The sequence below is a fragment of the Myodes glareolus genome, chromosome 25 (assembly GCF_982192425.1).
Source record: "Myodes glareolus chromosome 25, mMyoGla1.1, whole genome shotgun sequence".
Taxonomy (NCBI): domain Eukaryota; kingdom Metazoa; phylum Chordata; class Mammalia; order Rodentia; family Cricetidae; genus Myodes; species Myodes glareolus.
The window spans coordinates 31,224,693-31,240,344 of NC_142050.1; the positions used below are offsets into that span (position 1 = coordinate 31,224,693).

At 39.4% G+C, this 15,652-nt stretch overlaps 1 protein-coding gene across 2 annotated transcripts in view; it reads left to right on the forward strand.

Annotated features, from left to right (window-relative positions):
* The window catches only part of Exoc4 (exocyst complex component 4), a 699,662-nt gene that overhangs the window by 102,658 nt on the left and 581,352 nt on the right, over positions 1-15,652 (forward strand). The window lies entirely within an intron of this gene.

Below are 15,652 nucleotides of genomic sequence, written 5' to 3' on the forward strand. Positions count from 1 at the left end.
TTAAATATTTGATTTCAAAATAAAACTGTCAATTTAGCCATTGTTGGCTGGAATGTATAATTCTTTGGTATACTTAATAGTGTCTGTAGATTGAGACATTGGATACCAAACACCCTGTTTTCCAGTAGCCGTCTCTCCTGGAACAAGCCATCGCTTTCCTAGTATCGTATTGCCACTTTCTAGAGAACGTTAAATAAAATTATTTTACTTTGGTAACTGTTGCATTAATGTTTAAATAGTGATAAAATTAACCTCAAGTGGGGAAAGAGACCTTGGAATTTGCTGTCAGGGAAGAAAATCCTTGATATTGTTGGTACTGATCATGACCTAGAGGGAACTTTAAAAGAAGACATACTGTTTCTATTTTGAATCTAGGACTGGAATGGGTTTGGGTTATTCTTAGGTTTTATTGCATTTTTTTTTTTGTGTTTTAAGTTAACTGAGGATTCCCAACTTTAAAGGGAATGTAGCATTTCAAAGTATTTCAGTCATACAACTTCTTAGTGATATTTCATTTATATATTAATAAATAAAGCTTGCCTGAAGACCAGAATGCAAAACAGAGACACTGGTCAGCCATACAGGCCAGGCAGTGGTTACACACACCTTTAATCCCAGCAGCCACACAAGTTTGCCATAGAAGCTGGGCATTGGAAGTGCATGCCTTTAATCCCAGCACTAGAGAGTAATATAGGACGGGATGAGACAGGAACTCGCTCTCTTTCAGTCTGAAGATTTCGTAGAGGTAAGAGCTCTCTAATGGCTTGGCTGCTTTGCTTTTCTGATTCTCAGGTTGAACCCCAATATATGCCTCTGGTTTTTTATTAATCGTGCTGGAAAACTCAGGAGCCACTTAGAAACAGTGTTTCTTCATTTCTCAGACTTGTAAGATTCAGCTAGTTCAGATAATGTGGTGAAGCTGTCAGCCAGCGATCGGTTCTCCAGAAAGGTGCTTCTTTGTCAGAGTTTTGTTCTGTTTTGCAGTGGGTAAAATGACACACTACTGGTAAAATTCAGTTAACATTTGAAAGGCACTTCACAAACTTTCATCTAAATTCCAGTCAGTTTGAATACTACTAAGACTCTCCCTGTTCTGTTTCATGTTTACTATTAATTCTTATAGCAGAAAGGGATGGGCAGTCAGGGCCTAACACAGGTGTGGCGGATAGCCAAGGCAAAGCTCCAGGATATTCAGTGCTCAGTGAAGCATGTCTTAAATGGGGACAGTTCTTATACTGAGCCAAACTTTAGAAGATAGAAATTTGGCAGGGAGTTGGTAGATGTGGTAGTAAATCTGTTCTTGAATTTTTAGATACCTGTGATGACCTACCTGGGCCTGATTGTGTCTTAACCTATAGGACCACAGGTAGAAATAACAGATCTTCCAATTGTCTATGGCCAAAGCACACCTGTCTAGCTTCACATGAGCGTTTTAGAGAATGAGCTACATCTGCCAAGAGTTGCATCATGATCCTGCTGTACTGCTGCTTGACATGTGCTCATCATGTTCGGTGTACCTGAGCTGGGTGAGCAGCATGTGTGGGAGCATGCTCAGAGAGCACAGGATGTGCCCATCACTGAGTGCTATAACAGCTGAAATATTATGCTATGGAAGTTCTCGTGTGATTTGTGTGAAGTCAGCCACCAGTCATGATCTTCACTGACAGTGATCTTGTCTATCAGAGGTTCAGAGAATTGGTAACTTTTAAAGTTTTGTTTTAAAATGTGTCTTTTTTCCTTAAATCTGTTGAATTGTTGAAGAAATATGTGTATCTAAGTTCTTGGCAGTTGTGATAATTGTTTTTAAACTTGGTTTTCTGTTGGTTTCATAGAATTACTTGCAAGCTTTGTGGCTTCAATCATCTGCATTTTACTTCCCATAGTTTTGGGTGTCAGGATGTCATGAGCCTCATCTTTATGGTGACTCTGCCCTCTGAGGTGCTGTCTGTTATCATTTGCCTTACTCTTTCTGCTGCAATGTTGATTGCTTAGAATGTGCAGTATGGAATTGGCACCTTCGTGTTTCCACACAGCCTCTTCCTCTTCCACCGACTTTACTCGGTGCTGCTTCTCAGGGCTGTTGGATACTTTACGTGATTGTTGACTTCCAGTGGGACTTTTTGCAGGGCAAGGCTGGAGATCTTTCCAAGCTCAATGTTTGACAGTATATCACCTATTTTCTGTAAGCTGATAGGACTGCTCATGCTCAATAAAGGAAAATTGTAGAGTGCAGTTAGTTATCAAGGAGAGCAGTGTGAAGCGAGGGGTTCACTGCTCGATTTTGCTTTTGTTTTGTGATTAGGCACTGGAATTGAACCAGGACCTAGCACATGCTAGGTCAGCACTCGACTCCTGCCAGGCTTTGGCAGCCCCACAGCTGTCCTCATTGTACATCACTGTGCAGATCATATCTTTGATCTTTATAGACTATCCAGAGTTTGATATTGGCCTGAAGTTACCAAACCTTTCCTTGCTAAATTCTCTTCATTAGTGGAAGAATATTTTAATGAATCATAGTATTAAAATTTTACCACATTAAAGATCAAGATACACTTAAGAAATACATGGCCTTTTACAAAGTTGTTTTGTTCAAGTGAGTTTATGAAAAATCTTACAGTAATTATACTTTTCTGTCACCTTAGGCTGAACACTGGAGTGACTTCTTATAGCTCACCTTTCCCTTTGTGCTTTCTGTGCTCCTCTCTTGTCACATCCTCTTATCGGAATGGAGACCTGAGGTAATGACTTGTAAACACGCTACTTCACCTGAGAGTTACATGTAAAACTTACCTTGCCCTATCTTCCTTTATAACATTTTAATTTTACTTTGAGGCAGGATCTCATATGGCCTAGGATAGCCCCAGGATGGCCTTGATCTACCGATCCTGTTGGTTCCAGTACGACATTGTACCACTATTCCTGACCTCACAATTTTTAAGTGATTGATTCATGAACTTGTCTTTGGCTTAAATTTTAGCACTTTAACATTCAATTTAAAAGACTTTATGATAGTAGTTTTTAATTGATTCATTTAGCTGAAATGAGTTTTAATTTTCTTTTTTGAGACAGGGCTTCTCTACGTAATCCTGCCTGTCCTGATACTGATACTTTCTATGTAGACCAGACTAGCCTCCAACTCATAGAGATACGCCTGCCTCTGCCTTCTGAGTGCTGGTATTAAAGGCTTGTGCCACCATGCACGACACCATTTTTTAAAATGAGAACTTTGTGTTGAGAAATATCAGACATTTTACTAATTGTACAATATGAATTTTGTCACACTTATCTGTGCACAGGTATGATTATTTTCCTAAGGTGAAGAATCAGAATTTCAGATTTACAAGAGAAACACAATATGAGAACTTCAGCTTTTTTTGTCCTAAAATGCCAAGCATTTTGATAGTTACCCTTAGATTGATTTGGGCTTTTGCATTACTTGGGTCACTTACAGTTTGGGCCGTAGCTTTGATGAGTCACCTGGATATTCTGAATGTTTTGTTAATCTCAGTGCTCTCTATGCCTCTTTCCATCTCTCGCCCTCTTCAGACTGACTGGTCATCAGGATAGCTGTGACTTCCTGTTTCCCTCTTTCCCCCTTTCCTCCCCTCCCTGCTTTTAGAGGGAGTTATTTCTTTGCATATCATGCTTTCATTAGATTATCATTGGCAGATGGCATAAATGGCTTTTGGTTAATTATTTTTCCTTCCAGGATACACATCTTTTGTTTGTTCTGTACTTCTTGTGGTGGAGGGAGAAGCAGCTCCTGAGTAACCATGCTGCCTCCACAGCTTATGCTCCTGTTCTGGAGTCATAGTGAATATGCAAAGGAGGGATATTACTAATATGTTGTGCTATGAGTAGTTGAAATGTATATTTAAAAATGGAGTATAAGCTGTAGGGTCCTTAGCCTTATACCTGAGTTGAAATGTGACATAGAACCTGCTGTTGCAGAATTTCATCTGATAGTGGCCTACAAAATCTCTGTGAGTGCTAATCAGTAAGATACTCATAGCAGAGACTTTTCTCTAGATCTCTGCTGTGTAGTTAGGACCTTGTTGCTGTGGTTAAGGGGTGGTAATAAATGCAGATGCTGTAGCTGGAGATGTACCCACATTCTACTGAGTCCCCTTATTTGTTGTTAAAGTGTCCTCGATTCTTTTTATTAATCATGGCCAATCTTATTTGTTGCATCTACATTCTTTATCCAATGATTCTGCAGGTGTACAATTATCTGTGTATTCCTTTCAGAGAAGAGAACCTTTTACAATTTTAACCAATTGTAATATGTATACTTCTTGTTCAGAGGTAGGATTAGCAAATGCTGTAAGTTCAATTTTATTAAAATCAAGACCACTGATATGGGACTTTCCTAGGAGATGTTAAATAAGTGTAAATTTGCCCTGTATAGAGAGGGCATTCATGGTCCAAAGGAAGGGTTCCATTCAAGTCCGTCTTGGTGAACTAATGAATTTATTGTGATATACAGGAGCACAGAAAGCTCATGGGCAGATACACCACTAAGAACCTCAATTAGTTGTTTAACTCTTAAATCATATTGATTGGCAACCCATGGAGGAACCAGATTGCCTAAAGACCTCCTGATCTGGATCTTCATGAGCCACATGACACACAAAAGGAAACATGAATAGACCTGATCTCATGAGGTTGTCCTGTGTGACTTGTCACAGCTCTTTAATGGGAGAATAGCAGTATGATATGTATGAATAGCAGTCTTGACTATAAAAGAAATAGAAAACTGAATTTGGATTAACTTAGAAAGCTGTGCCAGTGTTGCACACTTGTGAAGACATCTGTGCTCTATACTTAGCGATGAAGAAAGGATGAAGAAAGGCCTTGAGGATGGGCAGAGCATCAGTACCGGCACTTAATAGTGCTAAGGGGGAATTGGGCTGTTCTGTTGTAATTGATCTCCGTTTGAAGATTTTGGTCAGTTTTAAAGTAGCAGCCCACAGACAGCAAATACTTTATTTATTTATTTTTTTTACCTGAATTGTTGACTATGTTTTTTTTTCATCCAAGATTGCTTTTGATTGGAAAACAACACCACAATGTTAATAGTTATTATTTCTTTTTTTTGAGAAAGGGGCTTTCCAAATTGCTTTTCTCTCTTCATTCCCACTTACTACTTATATGTTTTGTGTTTGTATTAATATATCAGTGGGTATTCCTACCTTCCTCTTTAGGTGATATTTCTTCTAATGTTTCTTTTGAAAATTATTTCAGAAATAATTTTGATCTGCAAGGTAGTTAAAATAAATTAAGATTAATTGAGAATAGTTTGTGACCCCCATGAAAAAAATGTCCAGTATGAACACAAATACTAGAGAGCACCATAGAAGGATGAAGTCGCAGTTGGTTAAAGCAGTTGAATTGCTTGCTTGAGGTAGGAACTGGCACATTTTAGCACGGAGGTGAATATATATGTGAATAAACGGTGGGACCTGGGGACATGGAGGGTCATTGTTGTTAGTTTGTCCTCTAAGAAAGTATTACCACAATTACTACTAACCAGCCAAATACAAAATTAGAACAGATTAATTTTGGGTTTGATGGAGATCTTTGGACAGTTTTTGGAGTTGACTCTTTAAGCACTAGCTGTTTCTCTATTTTCCTACATTATGAAATATGTTCAACATAGTATATTAGATTTTCATGCACCCATTATCCAGCTTCACAGTTACAGTTTTATGGCCAAGATTGTTTATTTCTTTGCTACTTATATTCTTTCCCCTATTTTGAAACAGTCTTAAATATATAATTATTAAGCGTGCCACCACTAAAAGGATTTTAAGAAATATATTCCTTCCAAGTCCCTCTTTAACTGCCTAACATTCGTTGCTCACTCCTCTGTCTTTAGATGCCTTTTGCTTGTTGTAGAAAGATACAAAAAAAAACCCCACTACAGATATATTTTAAAGGTTAAAGAAGGACAATCCTTCTTTATAGATGCGTTCAAATCCATCTTCATTTTTTTTTATCCTGAGTAAGGTTATGTAGAAAATATTATGACATTTAAAAGTGCAAGTTTGATTTTTTTCTTATGTAATTCTTGGCTTCTCATAATTACTTGTTGATAATTTCAAAGAATTGTTCATATAAGAGAATGACACACCCTTTTAGATTAGCTACTTGAAGGTTTTGTATGGTTTTGAAATATAAAGTCAACAATAACAAACCCATGCTTTGGATATGATTCCACGGGAAGATAAGGACTGCAGCAGAATGAAGTACAGCAGACGATGAAGGATTAGCACACCAAGTAGCCAGCCTCATGGGGGTGATGAACGACAGCCCTTAGATATGTGTTAGCAGTGTGATACGGCAATGAAAAAGGCCAGCACTATTTTTGGCTACGATGCACCAAACAGTGTGTCATCACTGAGCTGAGCCGCTCATCTCTTTCTTCCAGTCCTCAGAAAGTGGCATCTGGAGGCTACTTCGAGTGCTGGGCACGTGTGTCCCTGGAAGATAGGCAAACGAGTGAGAGTCCCAGATTTACCATCGGCAGTAATTGAGGACTTCAGATGGGGCATATTTTGCTGCCTTCCAGAGGAAGTGACACATTTGGGAATGAGTTTGGTATTAAAATGTGCTAACCTTTTAAGAGCTAGGGAGATGCTGGTGGGATAGCATCACTGTAAAGTTGTTCACTAGAGAGTTCTGACTCCTCGCTAGTTTATATATTCAATATAGTGTACTTACAGAGACACATGCTTTCACACACATGCTTTTACAGACAGCAAATTATAAAAAAAGAGACGTGTTTATGGTCAGCTCTGTTTTGGTCAGAAGATCATCAGCATTGGCCACGTTGAATAGGATGATAAGAGGGACATGAAACAACAGGTGCCTATGTCTGGCACTTTCCTTTTCTTTTCTTTCCTTTCCTTTCCTTTCCTTTCCTTTCCTTTCCTTTCCTTTCCTTTCCTTTCCTTTTTTTTTTTTTTTTGGTTTTCAAGACAGGGTTTCTCTGTAGCTTTAGAACCTGTCCTGGAACTAGATCTTGTAGACCAGGTTGACCTTGAACTCACAGAGATCCACCTGTCTCTGCCTCCATTTCCCAAATATAGCTCTGTCTTGTCTTTTGTTTGTACTGTGCATCTATCCTGCTTCATTTGATCTCATTCCTAAGCATCTTTTCTCTTGTGATCCAACTCTCTGCTTTTCCTCTGAACCATTCATTTCCTTTCAGTAACTCTATGAGCTGTTGCTTTTAGCAGTATTCCCTCCCTCCCTCTTCCTCTCCCTCTCCCTCTCCCTCACCCTCTCCTTCTCCTCCCCCCCCCCCCACTTTCCTTTTTTTAAGCAAGCTGAACCAGAATAAAGGTTGTTTCCTCCATCCAGGACTGTGATCATTTTATATCCTTTAACTTCTCGATGCTTATACTGGATGGTTTTATGTCCCCTGGCAAACCTTACACAGGCTAAAGTCATCTGAAAGCTGGGAACCTCAATTAAGAAAATTCCTCCATAAGATAAGGCTTTAGGCAGGGCTGTAAGGCACTTTCTTAATTAGTGACTGATGGGAAAGGGCCCAATTCCTTGTATGTGGTGCCATCTCTGGGTTAGTGATCCTGGGTTCTATAAGGAAGAAGACTGAATAAGCCACGAAGAGCAAGCCAACACCCCTTTATGGCCTCTGTGTCAGCTCCTGCCTTCAGGTTCCTTTCCTGACTTCCTTAGATGATGAACAGTGATTTAGAAGTGTGAGCCAAATAAACCTTTTCCTCCCCAGCTTTTTAGTTATGGTGTTTCATTGCAAGAATGGAAATCTTCACTAAGACAAGTTGGCACCAGGATAGTGGGGTATTGCTGTGACAGACCTGACAGTGTTGTTTTGAGGGGGATTGCAGGGACTGTGGAATTTTGTGTGAGAAAGGATATTGAGTATTGAGAGCTCAGTGAACTGTTCTTTAGGAGCCTGGAAGATAAGAATGTTGAGAGTAGTGCAGATGGTGGAGGCCTGGCTCGTGAAGTTTCAGAGGGAAGCAAAGACCTCTACTGCCATTCTTGTGAAGAATCTGTGGCGTCTCAGCAGCAGGGGCGGAAGAATCAGCTGTTATTAACAAGAGATCAGAGCCACTAAAGTAAAACTATAACTTTGCTGGGACAATGGATGCTGGTCATCTGTTATTAAACCAATCAGCCATTTGAGAGAAGAGAATATAATTTATTTATTGTTACTTGAGTTTGACACACATTGTTCTGTTTTCAGTATGCACCTACTAAATACTTAATTGGTGAATGAGTAGTAGCTACTCAACACTTATCTGTGATTGGTTGGTTGAAGATTTACTACAAACTATAGTTTTATTCCGCTTAAATCCATATGATATGTTCTATTTTTAATGAGATGCATTGTGATGTAGAAGCTCTTGTGAAGGAATTAAGTGTTTGAGTGCAGAGAAGATTCCATGTATGAATGGAATCCATGCCCATTCACAGGCCTGAGATCTCCCTCTACCATGTGCTGCCGCAGCTAGAATGTGGCTGGCTGTGAACCAGGCTGGGAAGCAGGGTTTCACAAAAAACAAACAAACAAACAAAAAACAGATTAGCTGGTGCGTTGATTTTGGATTTTCCAGCTTCCAAAACTGTAATAGAATGCCTTTCTGTTGTTTACAGTATCCCAAACAAGAATAAAATTGAGTTTAAAATGCCTTTTAAATGTGATGAACTTTGTAGACTTAAAAATATGGAGCACAAGACTCAATCTGAAAGTGTAATGTGCTCTAGGAGACCAGTTCTTCCTTCTTTCTCTAGACTTGGGTGCACTTAAATTCTTTTAATAAAGGCCTGACAGCCTGACTTGAGACTTTACAGGATTATTACGGTCTGATGTTTAATTATGGGCCAGCATCATTTTTATTATGATTATGACTACATACTTGGAAAGATGGTGAAACATTTGGTAGTAAGTTAGGCTAAAATAACTGTCCAAGATCTTCCTTTACTCTGTAGGAAAAGATATGTAAAATTCTGATTTTCTTACATTTACTATAAAAATTTTTAATTTTTGCCTTAAGTGAAACTCCTTGTACTAAATTAAATCCATTTCTTTCAACCCTGTATTTACCTTCTTTAGTGCTGTCCTTCTCTAGACCTTTGAAGACTTTATTCTTCAGTTCTTCAGAATAAATGTTAATTAAGCAGAACATACATTTTAAAGGAGGCTTAGTTACTGGGGAGTGATGTGGAGGTCTTCTGACTATGGTTTGCAAGGGATTTTGTGATTCTCTGAATGGTCAGGTGGTATTAAAATGTGAGGCTTTTTTTTTTAAATAACTCCTTACCAACTGTACAGAATCATGCTAACATCATTGATGGTTCTTTCACATAGTCAAAGAATTGAACAAAAAGTCATATTAATTTTCAGCTCCATTAGAGATGCTGGAATCAAAAGAATGTTTGCCAAATAGGAAGGGACTAAATTGGTAAGAGAAAGAAATTTTAATTTCAAGCTTCAAGTGAGTGTTACAAGTGATGCAGCAAAAAAATCCTGTACTAAAAGTTTTCTTTCTAAATACTAACACTGTGGAGACAGGGAGAAGTGGAAAACAAATTGGTAATGTGTAAAACTAAAATTACTAGAATTGGGTTATCTTATTCTAATAATTTATTTCTAAGGCCTTACTTTAAATCTGTCCAGCTAGCCTTTGGTGGTTAGTAATTTTGCCATGGTTGTTGTGTTATTCAGTATTTATTGTTGCTGTGACAAAATACCTAACAATGTAACCTGAGGGAAAGGCAGTCATTGTGGCTCATGGTTTCAGACGGTACAGTCCACTGTGATGAGAAGACAGGGCGCTTGGTGAAGGCCTAGCGTATGGACCATAGGAGCTTGCAGTATGTCTTATTCACATCTTATTTGTTGTCCAGAAAGCAGAGAGCATGGTTGCAAGCTACTTTGGTTATAGCTTTCAAAGGTCTAACTGATGTGACTCACATATGCCTCTTGGTTCCCCGTACCTCCAAATTTCACAACCTCCCTAGACACTCCTAGCAGTTGGGCATCAGGAGTTCAAACAGCCTGTGTGGCTGTTTAAATTGGAATCTTAACAGTCTTTATGTTTACATTGTTGCTGATTAAGTGGAGGTTTGTTCATCTTTTTTCCTTTCGTGGCACCTGTTGAAGATGATGAAAACCCACTTCCCTTGTAGATGAGCAAGCGTAAACTTCCTGAACAGCAATAGGGCCCTTTAAACACATCAAGAAAAGTTTGTGTCTTAAATATAAAAGAGTCTCATAATTTTTTAGCACCCATATGTCAGTATCTTCTCACTGTGTATATAAAGTGGCTCACTTGACATCATCATCAGGGTCAGAGTGATGAAGAAGGGAATGCAGTGCTGAGCATGAGGGAATTTTCATCTTCTGTTATTCTCCGGGTTTTATTTCTACTGAATCTCTCTTCATCCATGGCTACTGGGATGTAGATAGAGCACAGACATGGCCCAGTGTTAAAAGGAGCAGGGAATTGGAACCCCAGCACAGTAGCTCTGAAATTACTGAGACTAGTTTGAGTCCTTTGAAACTATAGAGACAGTTATAGCACTCACATTAAAATAAGAAAAAACAGGAGACCCCTTTCTTTCTCTCTCTCTCTCCCTCCCCCCCCCCTCTCTCTCACACACACACACACAATTTAGAAATGGAAAGGCCATCTGCTTATTCTCTCTGCATTTCTACGGGAACTTAATCTGACAGTGAATCATTGGGATTCCTAAGAAGAAACTTGTACTAATACTGTACTGTGTGGGAAAGAATGGGGACAACTAATACTTTCTCTCTAGGGATTGCTTTGCTGTCTGTTCCCTCCCCCACCCCCTCCCTGCCATACTTGCACACGAAAATCTGATGTTTTCCCGTGGGTTTTTTTTTTTTTTTTTTGGGTGTGTGTGTGTGTGTGTGTGTTTTGGTTACCCTTTAATGACTATGGGAGAAATTCATTCTTATGCCTTACTATGAAAAAATTTTCAGGGTTCCACCTGACTTTTGACAGACAGGTGGTTTTCAAAGTGTTATTTCCCAGACCAGCAGCATCTGCATCACTTGGAAACTAGCTAGAAATGTAAATGTTCACATTCTATCCCAGACTACTAGCAGAGAAACGTATGGAGGCTGGGGCTATGCAATCTGTGTTTTATATCTGTGGCTGGAGGACATAGAATTCAGCACTAGACTGGAGTACAGAAATGCTTCTGGTATTTCAGAAAACTTCATCCAGGCTTACAGAAGTGAATGTGTCCTGGTTCAAGCTTTATATGTATTATTTCTTTCAGCTTTCCCAACCCTTCTGGGAACTTGCTGTTTATTCTTTTGTTCCAATGGTGAAATTGTATCCAAGCATAGATGATTGGTAAGCATCTGAGCCAGGCTTAGAGTCTTGATAATTATTTTGAAATCAGTTATCCTTACTATTGTTGAACAGGAAGATTTGGAGAAGAATGAATGATTTTAGTTAATTATTCTTGAGACTTTATAACTTGGTTTCTAACCGACTAGGTAGGCTTCTAAGAGGTCAAGCCAGAAGATGCTGCCGAGAGCAATTTCTAGTATAAAAGTGGAACTCACTTGCCTCCAGCTCTGCCCCGCTCTCCTGTTCATCTAGTTCTCACTTGAACTGCCTTCCTTGTGTGGGTCTTGATCCCTCAGATTACTTTAACTTCCCTGTAGCATGCTGCCTATTCTATAGCCAGGCTGTCTGTGTCGCACTAGAAAAGCTAGCACAGAAGAGTGACTTTCAAGGTCATTATCCTCTTTCAGTACAAGAGCTGTAATTTGACTCTATTATATTGGTACTGTAAGACTGCAGATTTGCTGCCATCCTTGAAATTTTTTTCTCGTTTATTTTTAAGACAGGATCTCACTATGCATCTTAGAATGGTCTAGGAATAGCCCAGGATATAATTCCCCTATTTCAGTCTCCGTGATGCATGGATTACAGGCACTCACCACCATGTTTTCTTTGCCATCCCTTTCCAGTGTGAACCAACTGGGATTGCTCACTCTTTTCCGTATGTTATGTTTAGCAGTCACTGCAAGCCTTGAGGCATGAAATGCTGTTTTGGTTTTTTACCTTTCCACTCAACAGTATTGGTTCTATCTGTTTCAAGACTTGATTCAATCTGGGGCTTTCCTAGAGCTCATCTAGCTATTTTTAACCAAGCCTGTAGGCAGCAGCCTTCTCCTCTTTCTTCTCTTGCTCCTTCTCTTCTTCCTTCTTCCTTGTCCTCCTCTTCCTCATCATTTTTCTTTTCTTTTTCTTGTATAAATAATATTGTTTTTTACACATATAGTTGTAGTCATCTTAGTTGAATTACTGTTCCTTGCAGAATGATGTGTGTGTGTGTGTGTGTGTTTGAATATAGGCAAGGAGGCTACAGATCAATGTTGGGCAACTTTCTCTATCTCTGTCTACCTTGTTTGTTGACACAGACTTTCTCACTGAACCTGAACCTTGTCATTTCTGCTAGACTGGCTGACTCCTGAGATCTACTGGATTCTGTGTGCTGTGGGACAATGATCTTGTACCCTGTAAAGATTTGTCACTTGTATTGATTTAATAAAATGCTGATTGGTCAGTAGCCAGTCATGAAGTATAGGCAGAACAACCAGAATAGCAGAATTCTGGGAAGAGGAAAGGCTCAGTCTGCAGTCATCACCCAGGCACAAAGGAAGCAAGGCGAGAATGCCTCGGTGATATAAGGTACCAAGCTACGTGGCTAACACAGACAAGAATTATGGGTTAATGAAAGATTTTTTTTTTAGAAAGTAATTTTATTAAATTATAAAAGTTTCCATTTCCGCCGCTCCTCCCAACACCCTCCCATTCCCCCCACTCCCTCTCCTCCTCCCTCTTTGTCCCTAAGGGCAGTCAGGGTTTCCTGCCCTGTGGGGAGTTCAAGTTCCTCCCCCCCTCCCTCCAGGTCCAGGAAGGTGAGTATCCAAACAGACTGGATCCCCAAAATCCAGTATATGCAGAGGAAACAAGTCCCAGTGTCATTGTCAATGGCTTTTCAGAAAGACTCTGGGCCAGCCACATTCAGAGAATCCGGCCACATTCAGAGAATCTGGTTGGATCACGTCCGCGTTCAGTCCTAATGAAAGATTTTAAGAGTTAATAAGAAGCCTGAGCTAATAGGTCAACCAGTTTATAATTAATATAAGCCTCTGTGTGTTTCTTTGGGATTGAACAGCTGCGGGACTGGGTGGGATAGAAACCTCAGTCAACATCTGTGCACCCTATACTGGTATTAAAGATACATGTTGTCAAGCCTGTCTTTTTTGTGGGTGCTGGGTATCAAACTAATGTCCTCTTACTTACATAACAAGTACTTTTACTCACTAAGCATTTTGGGTCATTTCATAGTAGCTACTCAGCAATTTCATAGAAATATTTAGGATCTAGTCTTTCCTGCAGTCCTCAAGCTTATACCATGTGCACTTACATGTTTTGTAGTATTGATGGTTTTCTTATTTCCTCTAATATTTGTATTTGCCATTCCCTGGTGTTGGTGTCATTTGCTGTTCTCTGAATTTGTCTTCACTAACAAAATAATTTTAAATATAGCTAATATTTAATGCGCACTAAATTATCACTATGGTTAATATTTCACTTATATTATATAATACCCACATCAATAATGCCATTTTTATTATGCGTAGCTGCCATAAATTTTTAAAGTAGTTTTAAATGACTTGCCCAGCCATTAAGTTTTGAGGCTGAGATTGAAAGTTGGAGTTCATTTAGATAGTTGACCAGGATGCTGTGTTGTTTACATGATTTTCTTTTTCTTTTTTATGTTTATTTACACACATACTTTTTTAAATTATGCTCATTTTTAGACATTATCTCACTGTATATCCTTGCCTGGTCTATAACTTCTATGCAGTTCTCACTTATCTCAAATTAGCAGAGTTTCATCTGCCTTTGCCTCCTGAGTACAGTGATTAAAGGCATATACTACCATTCTCAATTTCTCTGTCTCTGTCTCTCTGTCTCTGTCTCTCTCTCTTTCTCTCTGTTTGTGTGTGTGTGTGTGTGTGTGTGTGTGTTTGAGGCCGGTTCTCATCATGTGGATGAGGTCTTGAACACACAGCAACCTTCCTGTTTCAACTTTCCAAGTGTTGGAATTATAGCTTTGTCTCACCACAACTGGCTGATGTTTTTCAAAACATATAAACCTTTATGGTTTTGCCTAGTTTGATTCATATGGTATCTTACTCATGTATATGGCTTAACTGGCTTGTCATAATCTGAAAAACTAGTATGTGGAGACTAGCATGCAGGTCTCTCGACTCGGGGTCTAACACCTAGAATCCTAGCTCTTCTGCTAGAGAGACCTTGTGGTGGCAGGGGCCACGGTTAGCTACAACTTCAGGTGAAGTTCTATGTCACATGAATCATGATGACTGTGCAGTATATACTTATATTCATAGTACTCAACAAGAGAAGCAAGAGGATCATTTAGATCTTAGAATATGGGCCAATGGTGAGACTTTGTCTCAATCAGTTAACAAATTATTTAAAAACATTTCTCTCCCATGGCTCAAGTCATCTCCTCAAGAAATGATATGTTTTTGTTTGTTTGTTTGATTTTTGTTTTTCGAGACAGGGTTTCTCTGTCCTGTCCTGGAACTAGCTCTTGTAGACCAGGCTGACCTTGAATTTACAGAGAACCGCCTACCTCTGCCTCCTGAGTGGTGGCATGAAAAGTATGTACCACCACTCCCCGGCTAGAAATGATATGTTTATGTGTACATTCATACTTACATGTTGCTTGGGCGCCATTTCTACTTGCTTGGGTGCCATTTCTAGTTATACAGTATATGATAAGGTATACATATAACCCTAGGGTCAGTGTCTTCATTACGGTTACTGTTGTTGTGAAGAGACACCACGACTATCACAACTCTTTTTTTTTTTTTAAACAGGGCTTTAATAAGATTTATTTATAAGTATGTTACATTTTCATCATATTCTTTTTTATTTTTTTTAAAAGAAAGCAAACTATCTTTTTTCATTATACATGTGAATCCAAGTTCCCCCTCCTCCCTCCCATTCCTTCCACTTACTCCCCACCCCACCCCTCCATTCACTCCTCAGAAAGGGTAAAGCATATTGCTTTGGAGAAGGTTCAAGGCCCTCCCTACTTTATAAAGGCTGAGCAAGGTATCCATCCAATGAGAATAGGTTCCCCAAAAGCCAGAAGAAGCAGTAGGGATAAATCCTGGTGCCACTGCCAGTGGTCCTCAGTCTGCCCCAGTAATGCAACTGTCAATCACATTTAGAGTGACTAGTTTGGTTCTGTGCTTATTCCTTCCCATTCCGGCTGGTGTTGGTGATCTCCCATTAGCTCAGGTAGACTGTTGCAGTGGGTGTACCCCATCATGGTCTTGACACCACAACTCTTATAAAGAAAACATTTAGTTGGGGTGGCTTGTTTACAGTTTCAGATGTTCAGTTTATTATCATCATGACAGAGAGCATGACAGCATGCAGTCAGACATGGTGTGAAGTAGTAGCTGAAGCTTCTACATCTTTCAAATAACAGGAAAGCTACTGAGACACAGGGTACTATCCAGTGCATAGGAAACCTCAAAAGTGTCCCCCCCCCACCCGCTGTG